A 16,050-nucleotide genomic window follows, 5' to 3' on the forward strand; every position below is an offset into this window, starting at 1 on the left:
CATTTAATTTTTTTACACATTGAAACCAGCATAAGAATCCATTTTGTTTCCAGGAGGTTATTGTTTCCTTATATATTTTGTGAGGAAAGTTCTTAGTGGTGGTAAATCGGGTTAAAGGGTCAAACCAAAGTTTTAGATCTATGTTTGCATTGATAAGTTTCCTAAAGGAATTGATGAAATGATTAATCAGTGTTGTTTTAAAAGGTTTTGTGATATTATATTGTATACTTATGCATAGTATGTACCAGGGATTGTTTGATTTGTCTACTATTAATTTTTTTTAACAGATTAAATTCATTTGTTAATATAACCGTTGTTAATTCTTTCTAGTTGGCAAAATAATTTGGGTTTATCTAGTCTATTGCAGTTTTAAGCACAGATGCTTTTATATATGTTTATCTTTCTGGGAAGTTCAATCCTCCTTGTTTCCAGGGTCTAATGTGATGAGTTAAAGCTACTCTATTCTTTTTGGGATACCATAAAAATTTTATTAAACATGAGTTTATTTCTTTAAGAATGCATCTTTCAGGAATTAACTGTATTGCTATTGCTACATATAGTAGCCTTGACAATAAGACCATTTTTATTAATTGCAATCTGTCTTCAAAAGTTAATATAATTGTGTTCCACTTTTCTATATATATTTTATTGTTTCAATAATGTTTTTATAATTTATTAATATTGCTTCATTTTTATTTTTGTATAACACTATTCCTAAATAATTTAGCATAAGTTCTTGTTTTCCTATGATGGATTTATCTGTAACTTGTAGTTCTTTTTTCTTATTTAAAAATAGAAATTTTGATTTTGATCTATTAAAGTCTAAACCTGAAAGCTTATAAAATTTCTCCATTACTTCTTCTAGATCTCCTAATGACTCTCTGGAGTTTGATAGGGTTAATAAAATATCATCAGCAAAAAGCATTGTTTTAGATATGTACTGGTCATAGACTTCTATTCCTTTTATTCTTGGATTATTGCGAATTATTTCTGCAAGTAATTATATAGCCAAAGCAAATAAAATAGGAGAAAGGGGGCATCCTTGTTTAGTACCTTTAGTTATATGGATAGACTCTGAGGTGAAAGGACCTAATTTAATGTAGGCTAAGTTATTAATATATATATATATATATATATATATATATATATATATATATATATATATATATATATATATATATATATATATATATATATATTTTTTTTTTTTTAGTAATAAGATGAAGGGAGGAGGAAATTCAAATAATGCTAAAATTTTAAATAGATATTCCTAGTTAAGAGAATCAAAGGCTTTTTCTATGTCTAATCTGATTACAAGTGTTTCTCTATCTTTTTTATTCACATAATCTATAAGAGTAAGTATCCTTTTAATATTATCATGTGTGTGCCTGTTATATAAAAATCCAGTTTTAGTATTACTAATTATCTTTGAAAGTGGGATTTTCATTCTGTTAGCTAGGATTGACATGAATATTTTGTAATCATTATTCAGTAATGATATAGGTCTGTATGATGTGCAAAGGTCTGATGGTTTGTTATCTTTGTTAACTGGTGTTATGAGAGAATATTTCCATGAGGGTGGTATTTTTGCTTCTGACTGGACTTCTAGCAAAGTTTTATGAAAAAGGAAGATTATTGTTGAAGGGAAGAGTTTGTAAATTTCCGTAACTATACCATCTATCCCTGGAGCTTTGTTAGATTTACTTTCTTTTATCTTGTCAACAATTTCTTTGTAGGATATAGGTTTTTGTAGGTCTAGTTTTCAGTTTTTGGGATTTTTTTTATATTGATAAGGTTTGTATCTAAGTTTATTTGGTTGGTATCTAAATCTTCTTTTTTGAAGTGTTCCATATAATGGAACTGAAATGCTTCAAGGATGTCTCCTATATCTGATACTTTTTTCCCTTTCTTTTCATGATATAAACTACTAATGCTATTTGCTTTAGATTTACTTTAATTCTTGTAGATAAATTATGTAGATATCTGGGGGAGGTGGCTAATGAGTTTATTTCTAATTTTTCCAAGGCTAGACAAGTTTTGTGTGTTAGAATTTTATTATATTTTTTATTTAATTCCTCTATTTCTTTTTTGACTTCTGGACAATTCTGATTTTTTTAGATTTTGCTGTCAAGAGTCTGGTTTGCAAGTCTAATGATTCAGATTCCCACTCTCTAACTTTGATTTTGTACCAGCTAAGGGTCTTACCAAATAAATATGCTTTAATGAGTCTCAAACCATGTCTCTACTGATTTCTGTTGTATTATTAATTTCAAGAAATAATTGTAGTTCTGACAACATCCAGGGTCTGTATTCTTTAATTTTCATGATATATGATGGAATTCTAGTTGAGAGGATTAAAGGTTTAAGCTCTGTTTGAAGCTTCATTATCAGAGAGTCATGATCTGAGAAGGGGCATGGAACTACTGAGAAGTTCAGGATTTTTGTTTGTAAATCTTGAACTACAAATAATTTGTCTATTCTGGTTTGTGTTCCAAATCTATAGTCTTTATGGGAAAATAATAAGGATTTATCATTTTTTACTTTTAAAGTGTCTATTAAATTAAATGAATCAATCCATCTTTTTAAGGATTTTGAAATAGTTGCTATGCGAAAAGACTTTTTGGTGGTTTCAGAAGCTTCTAAGGTACAATTAAATTCTCTTCCCAGTATAAGATTTCCTTTATAATTGTTGGAAATAAAATCTAGGTATTTTTTAACCATTCCTGCTCCAATTCATGGGAACCAATATAGATTAGCTAAGGTCCATATTCTGTTATTAAATTTAATTATAACAAATGCTAGTCGACCTTCTTTGTCTTCATATTTATAAATAACGTTTGGAGTGATTATGTTTTTCTTCCAGAGAATTGATACTCCTTTTGTCTTTGTTCTATAGGAGGATTGAGCTAAGACTGTATAGTCTTTAGGGTTCCAAATAAAGCTATCATTAGTCTTAAAATGCATTTCCTGGAGAAATACTACCTGTGCCTTATTTAGATTTAAATATTTTAATAAGTTTGATCTTTTATTTGCATTTTTTAAGCCATTAGTATTTAATGATAAGAATGTTAAATCCATTTCAAGTTATTGTTGGAAGAAATATTTTACTTCTTTTTTTTTTTGATTATAGTAGTTATACCATATTCTCTGATAACATTGAATGTTATTTTTATGTGTGTAAACTTGGGAACACAATTTAATGTTCTTTCTTCTTTACATACAAGTAGGGTAAAATTCTGGTCAGGCTTTAAAAAGTACTTCTATAAAACATTAATTCTAAAGTATCAAATACAAGTAAATATAAATTTCCCATTAAACATGCAATGAAAGTCATTACTAATCCAATAGTTAAAGATAGATCTATTGGATTATCACTCATACCTTTAACCAACAATATCAACTGAGCTCCATATGTTAAATTATTATATGGAGAATTTTCTTAAACGATATATGAAATTCTATATTATTTTATTATTGTTCTATAGTATTTTATATATCAGAATGGAATGTTAGTAGTGTAAATAATTATTATGTTGACTTAGAAAATATCCAATATTTAGTTACCCTTAAGAGATCCCAAACATGTGAGATATGTCATTTTGGATAAATTAAATGCAACAGAGGAGCATACACTAAATAAGCCAACAACAAATAGATTATTACTAAATTAATTTGACTAAAAGGACCCTGCAGGAGACAATGAGTGATTACCAATGAAATATGAATTTACTGTGGATGCACTGTCTTCCTTTACTTTCCCACTCTTCAGCTCATCAACTTCAACTTACACTTATGAAAAAACATGGCTTATCAGTGGTATCCTGACTCTGAGTAGATTCTAGTGTGCAGTACTTTTACATATTTATAGATTTACAAAGCAGAGTCTAAGAATGAACCATGATCACCCTGACAATTCCCATCTTGCATAGGGCACCTCCTGCTTCCAGAATGGGTAATCACATCAGGTCTAGAATGAATGTGAAGGTATCTATATGGTAATCAAGACTTACCTTAGATAAGTATTAATCAAATGTATTTAGAGCATCTTAGAGAGTTCCCAGGGCAGTTAGAATACTCTTAAAACTCTCCTCCCTTGACCAAAAACAGAAATTTCCCTTCCCTTTCTTTCTCTTGTTTTAAATCAATACTAATAAAAGAAATTCAGAAAACATAGGTAAACAGAAATAACATTCAGTAGTCCATCTCGTACATGACTCGCAATCCATTAAACAAGTCAGTGACTAACATCACTTTAGTAAACATTATAAAGACAAATTAGAAATAATTTCCTAGCTCTTTAAATTTTCTGATAAAGCAAAAAGTTAACAATAAGCTATTTTAACTAAAAGTATAAAACATTTCAATTTTTTCTTCCATGTATACATTTCTACTTGTATTGTAGTGTCAATAGCTGTCTTTGAAATCTGTACAATACTTCACTTCTTCAAATCATTCCTTTTTCAATTCAGGTTTTGTTTTGTCAAAATGGCAACAATATTTAAAGGGCACAATTAATATTTAGACTGATGCTTCAAATAAATAACTTGTCAGTTGCCAATTGAGTTAGTTTAGAATGTATGGTTAGTGCAAATATAGCATTTTGCAAAAATAATATGTATTTTTTCGTGTGCTCTAGAGACTGTCATATGCAACTGACATATATAATGTAGAATATATAGAGCAGATATCTTATGGATTCAGGTTGTTAAAGTAAATTATGCTTATTAATCGGGCAGTTTCATTTAAATTCACAAGTAATTTGGGGACATTTCAGTTGAGTTTCCAGGAAGGTGTAGTCCAATGTGAGTAAATGAGTCCACTTTTCCTCATAAACATATGTCACAATTCATTAAAGTAGAGTCTAACATCTGTCTAATAATCATTATAAAGATGAAGAATAGTAATCTCCTAGCTCTTCAAACTTTCTGCTATCGCAAAATGTTGACAGTAAGCTATTTTAACTGAAAGACTAAAACATTTCAATACTTCCTTGTGAATATATATTTTTACTTTTACTGTAGTGTCAAGAACTGTCTTTGAAATCTATGCATTACTTCACTTCTTTTAATACTACAAACAAAATCCAGCACCCTGAGTGTGTATAGCAAAAAATGGATTTATTGTAAACCAAACCGGTTTCAGCAGTTAGCTTTCTTCAGTGGTATGGTCAGAATGATTAGACAGTCCTTATTTATACATTATTCAAATGAAGCATATGACATCATTTCCTGTTTAGATTGATATTAAACTAAGACATTAGTCTAATACATGACCAAAAATATACATAAAATAAAATAAAACAGTGGAAAAAATGTAATTTATAATATATCATCATAATGAGAAACCCACAAATATTCCAAAATTATACTATTAATAGCATATTAATTGATAATGATAAATATATCAGACCAGTGGAAATTATTAGAAAATGGAATTTGAAACTAGAAATGTTTATAACCATGGTAGAAAATGTGAACAAATAGTTTATAACTTATCATTGAGGCCGGGTGGAAACAAACCACCCAATTTGATTATCCATTTAGTTTCTTTGCTGTTTAACAATTTATGCCATCCAGTTTTGAATGCTCTGTGACCAACAATCTTATCAATACAAATGAAAGTGAACTGAGCTGTCTTGTGTACAACAGTATGTTTATACAAGGTGTTAGTAGTCCTGGCATTTCTAACCTAGGAACACCTACCAATTACAAGACATTATCAGTCAACACTGGAACATACTGCAAACAAATACACATCTTGGCAAGTGGCTAGATGAGAGATGTCTTTACTCTTATCGTAAAGGCAAAACTTTAGGATCACACTTTTCACATTACAAAAGAATCACATCTCAGGATGTCTGTATGACCCAGATGACTATGTCAGGGGATAAATTAATTGGTTGTCATCCTTGTGGTCTCTATTCTTTTTGTAAATATATATTTACAACAAAGGAATTTACTAGCAAGAATACAGGTAGGATATTTAACATTAATCATTTTGCAAATTGCAGCACGGACTGGGTGATCTATTTGGCCACATGTACATGTCGGGCATTCTATATTGGTCAAACTTCTAGACAGTTGCGTATTCGTATTTCTGAGCATTTAGGTGACATTAAAAATGCCAGGACTACTAACACCTTGTATAAACATACTGTTGTACACAAGACAGCTCAGTTCACTTTCATTTGTATTGATAAGATTGTTGGTCACAGAGCATTCAAAATTGGATGGCATAAATTGTTAAACAGCAAAGAAACTAAATGGATAATCAAATTGGGTGGTTTGATTCCACCCGGCCTTAATGATAAGTTATAAACTATTTGTTCACTTTTCTACCATGGTTATAAACATTTCTAGTTTCAAATTCCATTTTCTAATAATTTCCACTGGTCTGATATATTTATCATTATTATTTAATATGCTATTAATAGTATAATTTTGAAATATTTGTGGGTTTCTCATTATGATGATATATTATAAATTACATTTTTTTCACTGTTTTATTTTATTTTATGTATATTTTTTGGTCATGTATTAGACTAATGTCTTAGTTTAATATCAATCTAAACAGGAAATTATGTCATATGCTTCATTTGAATAATGTATAAATAAGGACTGTTTAATCATTCTGAGCATACCACTGAAGAAAGCTAACTGCTGAAACCGGTTTGGTTTACAATAAATCCGTTTATTTGCTATACACACTCAGGGTGCTGTATTTTGTTTGTAGTATTCAAGGTTGGTTTATCCGTGCATCAACCGTACATGCTAGCCTGCTCTTCTGTACTTATTCACTTCTTTTAAGTCATTCATTTTACAGTTCAGATTATATTTTGTCAAAATGTCAATAGCATTTCAAGGGCACATTTAATATTTAAAATGATATTTTAAATGAATAGCTATCAGTTACCACGTGAGTTTGTACAGAGTGTGAGGTAACTGCAAAGATAGCATGTTGCAAAAAGTAATATGTATCTTTTCATGTGCACTACAGACAATTTCAAGTAACATATAAAATGTAACTTTTACAGTGCCGACAGCTTGTGAAATCAGCATGTTAGACTGAGTAATACTTTTTAATCAAGCAGCTACATTTAAATGCACATGTAGTTTGGGAGCATTTCAGTTGTGTTTCCAGGAATATGTAATCCTATGAGGATAAATCATAAAATATTTACAAATAGTCCTATTATGTATTTATTTTACCTTGCTTAGCTTGTTTTTCATTTTAATAACTAAACACCATTACTTTTTCTTATTATTTGTTATCTTTGAGGCTAAATGCACTTTGCAGGTTCACAGTGTCCTTAGAAACTGCAGCAGTTGTTTACTGTTACTATGGCAACGCAAATAGAATGTGAAGAAAGCTTCACTTCTCTTAACCAACAGTACATTTTCCCTCCTTTTTTATATATATTTGTTAATACTAAAAGGAAATAATTCAAAGGATATATGTACATGAATAGAACATTTCAGAGTTAATCATGAACATGTCCCCAATCCCAATAAGCATAACCGTGACTATCATTAATCTAATAAATATTGTAATAACAATTAAGTTCACTATTCCAGTTAGTCTACCTTAAAACTAGATTATTTTAGACTATTATTTATGTATAGATAGTGAGTTATTAAATATATACAGACTATATTAGTATAGTAAATAGGAGGGAATTTAGAAATGGAGACAAGATGCAGTTAAAATAAATAATGAGAAAAGAGAGAAGAGAGAGAAACAAAAAGCGAAAATTAAGAGAAAATATACATATACTGTGTATGTTGATTTACAGTATAAATAGTTTATGTGCTATATAACCCTCCTTCTGTAAAAGAAAAGTACCCTGTTTTACATACCTGAGGTAATGTGAAAACTGTCATGTGTCATCTATTTTCAAAAAATATAGATAAAGATTCCAGTAGTTAGTTACCTTTGTTTTAAAATTCCAAGCAGTAAAATTGGACCTTTAAAGTAATGTTAAAACAATTCATATCATAGTAGATGCTTTGAGAGATTTGGCTGTAACAGCATCAGTCTTTTGCTTCTTCTTTTTGACATCTGTCCAGACATTTGTTTCTTTTGTTCTCTTGAGACAAGGTGACATCCAATCCATATCTTCTGGTAAAGTAATCACATTATTAGTTTTAATAAATGAAGAGGCTTCCTCTAAGTCAATAAAAGTCCTCATCTCGTTGGCATACAGTATTCTTATCTTAGCTGGATATGCAAGTTGTGCCTTGATGTTATTTTGTTTCAGAAACTTTATCATTGGTCACACTTGTTTCCTTTGTTCCATTATTCTAGATGAATAGTCGTTGTCAAATCTTATCAGGCTCTGTTTATATTTTAGAGGTGCCTTCCTCCAAGCAGATCTTAAAATCAGTTTCTTGTCCAAGTATGAAAGAAATTTGATAATTATTGACCTAGGAGGAGAGTGTGAGTTAGTGGCAGGTTTCCCAAGAGCTCTGTGTGCCCTTTCAATGCCAAAGGAAAGTCCTTCTTTTAAATTTAAAAAAGTCAGGGATCCAGCTTGATAAGAAGGAAATAATATCCTCACCTTCTGTGATTTCAGGTAATCCAAAAATCCTGATGTTATTTATCCTCTCCCTATTTTCCAAGTCATCTACTTTATTAACCATTGTTTTGTTTAAGAAGCAGTTCTTTCTGTGTTTCCTCTTCCTTAAGTCTACTTTCTAAGTCATTTAGAGAAACCTCTGTTCCTGTTATCCTTGTCTGGTGTTGTTGTAGCATTTCCTTGAGGGTGCCAGCCTGTTTTTGACTGCTTGTTTTAAGATTTTCTAGATTCTCTTTAAAATCATCCATCTTCAAAGACAACTCCTGCAGGGTAGATGCTATCTGTTTTAGTTCCTTCTTTAAGGCAGCAGCCTGGTGATAATTCCTTGAGTTGCTCATATTAAGAAGTGAATATATCTCCAAGCTTTTTGACAGGAAATTATTTGTAAAACTTCACCAAAGTTTCTAATTACGTAAATTAGTCCTTTATCTATAAGATTTTATTCTTTGAAAAAAAAATAATATTTTTCCTGTCTCATTTAACTAGTTATATGGAGCTCTAAAATACTGCTGCTTTCAGTTAGCAATTCAGGCTCCACCCCAATAAGACATTTTTGTAGACAGTATGACTAAGGATAATATGACAGTCAGAAACTCTGAATCTGAACTACAAATGGTGGTAGAAAATTTTAAATCTGAAGTGCACATAATTTAATTGTCAGTCCATCAGATGAAGGAATTGCAAGAATTATTTCAGTGAAATAAAGATGATGTTTTCATTTTTTTGCCAGGCTGTACTAGTGTAGTACACTGTAATATTTTTACAGTCCCTGGGGAAATAGCTAGGCTTAAGTCTTATAGAATCCCTGAAACCCAGACAGAATCAATAAATCTAAAGATAAATAAAATATCAGAATTTGGGATGAATGGAGAATTACACATTGTTTGGTGTAGCTTAGTTATGTTAGTACCTAAACTCAGTGCAATACAAGATTCCACAATGGTTTCTACCTGCTAAATAAAATTTCAAGAGTCAATGCTTATCCAAAGCAAAACATAGAAGGATTATTGGAAAGGCTTGGGAAAGTCTGGAATTTAACCATATATAATGTGGATGGCAGACGAAATGGGGTAGGGGTTATCCTAATGGAACAGTATGCCAAGAGTGTTTTGGAGGTGAAGAGAGTGTCTGATAGAGTGATGTTTAGAAGCTTGAAATTGACGGTGTAATGATGAATGTTGTTAGTGCATATGCTCCACAAGTTGGATGTGCGATGGATGAGAAAGAAAAATTTTGGACTGAGTTGGATGAATTAGTGGTGAATGTACCCAAAGGTGAGAGACTAGTGATTGGAGCGGACTTCAATGGGCATGTTGGTGAAGTGAAAAGAGGGGATGAGGAAGTGTTGGGTAGGCATGGTGTTAAGGAGGGGAATGCAGAAGGTCAGATGATTGTGGATTTTGCGAAAAGGATGGACATGGCCGTAGTGAATACATATTTTAAGAAGAGGGAGGAGCATAGGGTGATGTACAAGAGTGGAGGAAGATGCACACAGGTGGATTATATCCTATGTAGGAGGGCCAGTCTGAAGGAGATTGGAGACTGTAAAGTGGTGACCGGGGAAAGTGAAGTTAAGCAGCATAGAATGGTGGTCTGTAGGATGACGTTGGTGATCAAGAAGAGGAGGAGGAGTGTGAAAGCAGTGCCAAGGATTAAATGTTGGAAGTTAAAAAAGGGTGATTGTGAGGTGGAGTTCAGGGAAGAGTTAAGACAGGCACTGGGAGGTAATGAAGAATTACCAAATAGCTGGGTAACTACAGCAGAGCTAGTAAGGGAGACTGCTAGGAAGGTGCTTGGTGTGACATCCGGACAGAGGAAGGAGGACAAAGAGACATGGTGGTGGAATGAGGAAGTACAGGAGAGTATACAGAGGAAGAGGCTGGTGAAGAAGAAGTGGGTTGTCAAAGAGATGAAGAAAGTAGACACGAGTATAAGGAGATGAGGCACATGGCAAAGAGAGAGGTGGCGAAGGCTAAGGATAAGGTACATGGAGAGTTATATGAGAGATTGGACACTAAAGAGGGAGAAAAAGGACCTGTACTGATTGGCTAGACAGAGGGACAGAGCTGGGAAAGATGTGCAGCTGATAAGGGTGATAAAGGACAGGGAGAGAAATGTACTCACAAGTGAGGAGAGTGTGTTGAGTAGATGGAAAGAGTACTTTGAAGGGCTGATGAAGGAAGAGAATGAGAGAGAGAGAAGGTTGGATGATGTGGGGATAGTGAATCAGGAAGTGAAGCAGATTAGCAAGGAGGAAGTAAGGACAGCTATGAAGAGGATGAAGAATGGAAAGGCTGTTGGCCCAAATGACATACCAGTGGAAGCATGGAGGTGCTTAGGAGAAATGGCAGTGGAATTTTTAACCAGATTGTTTAATGAAAGTTTGGAAAGTCAGAGGATGCCTGAGGAGTGGAGAAAAATTGTTTTGATACCTATCTTTAAGAATAAGGGTGATGTGCAGAGCTGCAGTAATTACAGAGGGATAAAATTGATCAGTCACAGCTTGAAGTTATGGGAAAGAGTAGTGGAAGCTAGGTTAAGAAGGGAGGTGATGATTAGTGATGATTAGTGATCAGCAGTATGGTTTCATGCCAGGAAAGAGCACTACAGATGCAATATTTGCTCTGAGAGTGTTGTTGGAGAAATACAGAGAAGGTCAGAAGGAGTTGCATTGTGTCTTTGTGGACTTAGAGAAAGCATATGACAAGGTGCCTAGAGAGGAGTTGTGGTATTGTATGAGGAAGTTGGGAGTGGCAGAGAAGTATGTAAGAGTGGTACAGGATATTTACAAGGGTAGTGTGACATTGGTGAGGACTTCGGTGGGAGTGACAGATACTTTTAAGGTGGAGGTGGGATTACATTAAGGATCAGCTCTGAGCCCTTTCTTATTTGCACTGGTGATGGACAGGTTGACAGATGAGATTAGACAGGAGTCCCCGTGGACTATGATATTTGCAGATGACATTGTGATATGTAGTGAGAGTAGGGACCAAGTTAAGGAGACCCTGGAGAGGTGGAGATATGCTTTAGAGAGGAGAGGAATGAAGGTCAGTAGGGCTAAAACAGAATATATGTGTGTAAATGAGAGGGAGGGTAGAGGAATGGTGAGGATGCAGGGAGTAGAGTGGGTAAAGGTGGATGAGTTTAAGTACTTGGGATCAACAGTTCAGAATAATGGTGAGTGTGGAAGAGAGGTGATGAAGAGAGTACAGGCAGGGTGGAATGGGTGGAGAAGAGTGTAAGGAGTGATTTGTGACAGACGGGTACCAGTAAGAGTAAAAGGGAAGGTCTACAAGAGGGTAGTGAGACCAGCTATGTTATATGGGTTGGAGACGGTGGCATTGACGAAAAGGCAGGAGTCAGAGCTGGATGTGGCAGAGTTAAAGATGCTAAGATTTGCACTGGGTGTGACTAGGATGGACAGGATTAGGAATCAGTATATTAGAGGGTCAGCTCAGGTTGGACAGTCTGGAGACACAGCAAGAGAGGTGAGATTGCATTGGTTTGGACATGTGCTGAGGAGGGATGCTGGGTATATTGGGAAAAGGATGCTAAGGATGGAGCTGTCAGGTAAGAGGAAAAGAGGAAGGCCTAAGATAAGGTTTATGGATGTGGTGAGAGAGGACATGCAGGTGGTTGGTGTGAAAGAGCATGATGCAGAGGACAGGAAGGAATGGAAACAGATGATCTGCTGTGGCGACCCCTAACGGGAACAGCCGAAAGACGATGATGATGATGATGATGATATTTCAAAGGGGTATTATAGATTCCTTTAATGTTTAAAGGAATGAAAAAATAATTTTCTGCCACAGGTGGATTTTTCCATTACTAGGTAATGCAATCTGGTTTACATGGAACATCAAACCCATTCCAGAGACGTATTGATTATATTTAGTAACCCCATGGTCACCGTGCTGCAATATATTTGGATGACTTAGTCATCTTTAATGGAGAATGAGACCGCAATTTGTCCAATGTGGAATTTATGTTGTATTTCTCATGGCACGTAGGCTTGATGACTGACCCCTTGAAGCATATAATAGGGTTGCCTGAAGCAAATAGTTGGGATTTGTCTTTGGGTTTGGAATTGTAAAGCCATAGACCGAAAACATTTGAAGCAGTAAGCAAATGACCCTAACCAGTTTCCTAAAGCAAGTTCAAGCCTTTCTATGGCAGGCATTTATTTCTGTAAGATAATTGCTAATTTTGTAGTGATGGATTATCCTCTAATGGAACTTATTAAGATTAAAGCTCCTCAAAGAATCAAGTGGACCATGGATACTGAAATGACAATCATGAATCTAAAGATAGCTTTGCGTTCATCACCTTTGTTGCATAGTCTTCTGAGACCCTTCATTGTGCATACTGACATACTGACATATCTGCAGTCAGCCTGGTTAATGTCCTATTGCAGGAATATCATAAGCAGAGGGTCCAAGAGGCCAGATATTTAATAACTGAAAAAAGTACTTTTCAATTAAATAGACAGTTATCGTCAAGTGTTATTTGTTAGGATACCCTTTTACATTTGTGGTTGAACAGGTGTCTCTACAGTGGTTGTGAAACTAAAGAGAAAAAAAATGCAGTTGACCTACTGAATCTTGCCATTCTACCTTTTAAATTTAAAGTCCTGCATTGCCTGGACTGTGCTCAGTAATATATACAGTCCGTCTTACATTTATAACCTTCCTGCAGTTGTTACACCACCGCAAAGCTGTGCAATGATGATAGCTATATAAAATTGTCCATGACTTGACAGCGGTGGGCATACACTTCAGTCAGACTTGTTTTGACATGGTATGGCCTGAAAAGAAACTACTTTGTTTTGGCTGTTTGCCTTTCAGAAAGTTATTCCATTTAAACTTGAACACATTACACTATATACAACACAACAGATAATATATCTATACCCATATCTATCTCTCTCTATCTATACATTTATCAAATGGCACTAATATCATCATGAATAATGTTGACACACTACTAACCATGCAGCAATTAAAAATAAAACTTTCAGTCAGATTCAATAAAGCCTACACAGTCCATTTACACCGTGTGCACCTTGTGGCTCGGTGTGCACATGGTAGTGCACTGTTTTAGATAAGTGACATTACATGATGTGTAGAGCTGCACAAACAAGGTAAACACCATGGCATGCTAATTACAACATAAGCAGCAGAATTATATGCTAATCAACCAAGCCAAGATGGAGGAGCTGTTCAACAAGCTATATAGCAACCATATAGACTCAGTGCTATTTTTCCCTGTGAATTCCAAAACCTATTGGAATGCAGCCATGGAAGGTAGTGTACACAGAAACAATGTTAGGGGCTGCTGTTGCTTTAATTCATGTGTATGTGCAACAGGCTGAAGTCTATGCTGCTGCTGCTGCTGCTGCTAATGGATAATGTCCCAGAAAGAGAAGAGTTTTCAGACCCTGTTGTATTCCAATAGGTTATCACAATCTACATGACATGGAAATTGTAGAGCACTACAGGGTGGGTAGAGACACACTACAGGAACTCTGCAACCTCTGTCATCCTCAACTCAGAGCCAGGAAAAACTGAGGGAACCCATCCCAGTAGAGATAAAGGTATGTGTAGTACTTAGAATTATAGCTACAGGAACCTTTCAGAGACCAACAGGGAAATGCTGGTGGGTGTCACAGGCGTCAGCATCCAAGACCTCCATCAATGCCTAAATGCTATGCTACAACATTCTAGTGACCACATATATTTTCCCTGTATTCCTGAGGACAGGGTTCATAGGTTCATAGGTTCATAGATTAGTAGCCATAGATATGCAGGAGTTCTGCCCTGTAGCACACTACTCTGAAGTACTGAGTGCCACAGACTGCACACATATAGAAATTAAAGCACCACCTGGGGAACAGGGAAGACTCTACATAAATAGAAAGGGCTTCCACTCTATTAACTGCCAAGTTGTGTGTAATGCCTAGGGAATCATCTTGAACATGTGTGCTGGCAGCCCAGGCAGTTACCACAACTCACATATTTGGCACACCTCCCAACTGTATCAGATATTCACTAAGCAGGATATCCCACAGGGTAATTTACTGGGGGAAGCAGGTTATGCACTGGAACCATGGCTGATGACTCCCATCAGAAATGCACACACACCCACTGAAGGATGCCATGATGAGGCACATACTCAAATCAGATATATCACAGAGTGTATGTTTCGGCTGCTGAAGTCACAGTTCCAGTGCCTAGATACATTTGGGGGGCCCTGCAGTGCAATCTACATACATGTACTAAAATATTCACTGCATGTGCCATGCTACACAATATCATCCTGAGAAAACAGCTGCAGCAGGATCAACAAGGGAAAGGGGCACACATCCCATCACCAATGGCAATGTCACCACAGCCACATGCAGGTAAGGAGTCAGAGGGGGAACCAGCAGCTGATGTGGGTGTAGGCAGACATAGGTGTGCTCAATATGCCCTCGTATTGGCTAAGAGGCAATACATAGCACACTCACTCACCACCTAAGGGGCTAAAATCTTCCTCCTATGCACATGCATATAGTAATATTGATGCCAAACATTGCTCACAACTTTTACCTATCCCTGTAATGGCTGTGTACTGCTATCATAAGACAGAGTCAGCCCTGAACTTAAACTGTTGCAACTGCTGGATTTAAAAGGTAAGTGTTGAGCCTGGAGTGTAATGTTTAATAATATGAATGAATGGCATATCCTTGCATGTTGTTACTTGGTAATGTAAGCAAGTAAAAGGTGGATGATTTGTACAGAAATTACTTTAACATGTGACAGCAGGGATTTATGTGTGTCCATTATCAAGTAGTAGACCTCAGGCATCAAACATTCACACAAGCATACCTCTCAAAAGTACTGATGGGGCACCAAAAGTCCTCAGTTTAGCACCATACATTTGTACTGCAAAATCATTAAAGAAAGAAGTTAGAAAGTAATGGGAAACATTTCAGTTTCAGACTTCACATCCCTCACAAGATTATTAACAAGACTTATGCAAAAAATGATTGATTCTATAAACTAACTTTTATGAGCAATACAAGTCAAGGATACAATTACCAAATCAACATCACAAATGCAAATATACTAAGCACTGTCAGTTATGCACCCTGAGCATCAGACACAAATGTTATGCATCCCTGAATACAAAAGATAGAAAACAGGGTTATGGCACAGTTAGCATCACTTGTACCTGATGTTGTGTGTGGAGGCAGGAAGCCTAGGCTGAAACAAAAGGTTGGAGAGTGTGTGTGAGTTGAGAAAGAGAAGCAAGCAAACATTTGGATAAAGTAACAAATAGCCAATGAGATAAAATGAGCTTTAAGCTATACAGCTGAACCATGTAACTGTTGTTTCTGTGTGTCTGTATGGGTCCTCCAGGTGAAACTGATGTGCGTATGGGTCCTCCAGGTGAAACTGATGTACGAGTGTCTGCATGAACACAACAAAGCTCAG

The sequence above is a fragment of the Protopterus annectens genome, chromosome 4.part0, assembly GCF_019279795.1.
Source record: "Protopterus annectens isolate FY-2018-M chromosome 4.part0, PAN1.0, whole genome shotgun sequence".
Classification (NCBI taxonomy): domain Eukaryota; kingdom Metazoa; phylum Chordata; order Ceratodontiformes; family Protopteridae; genus Protopterus; species Protopterus annectens.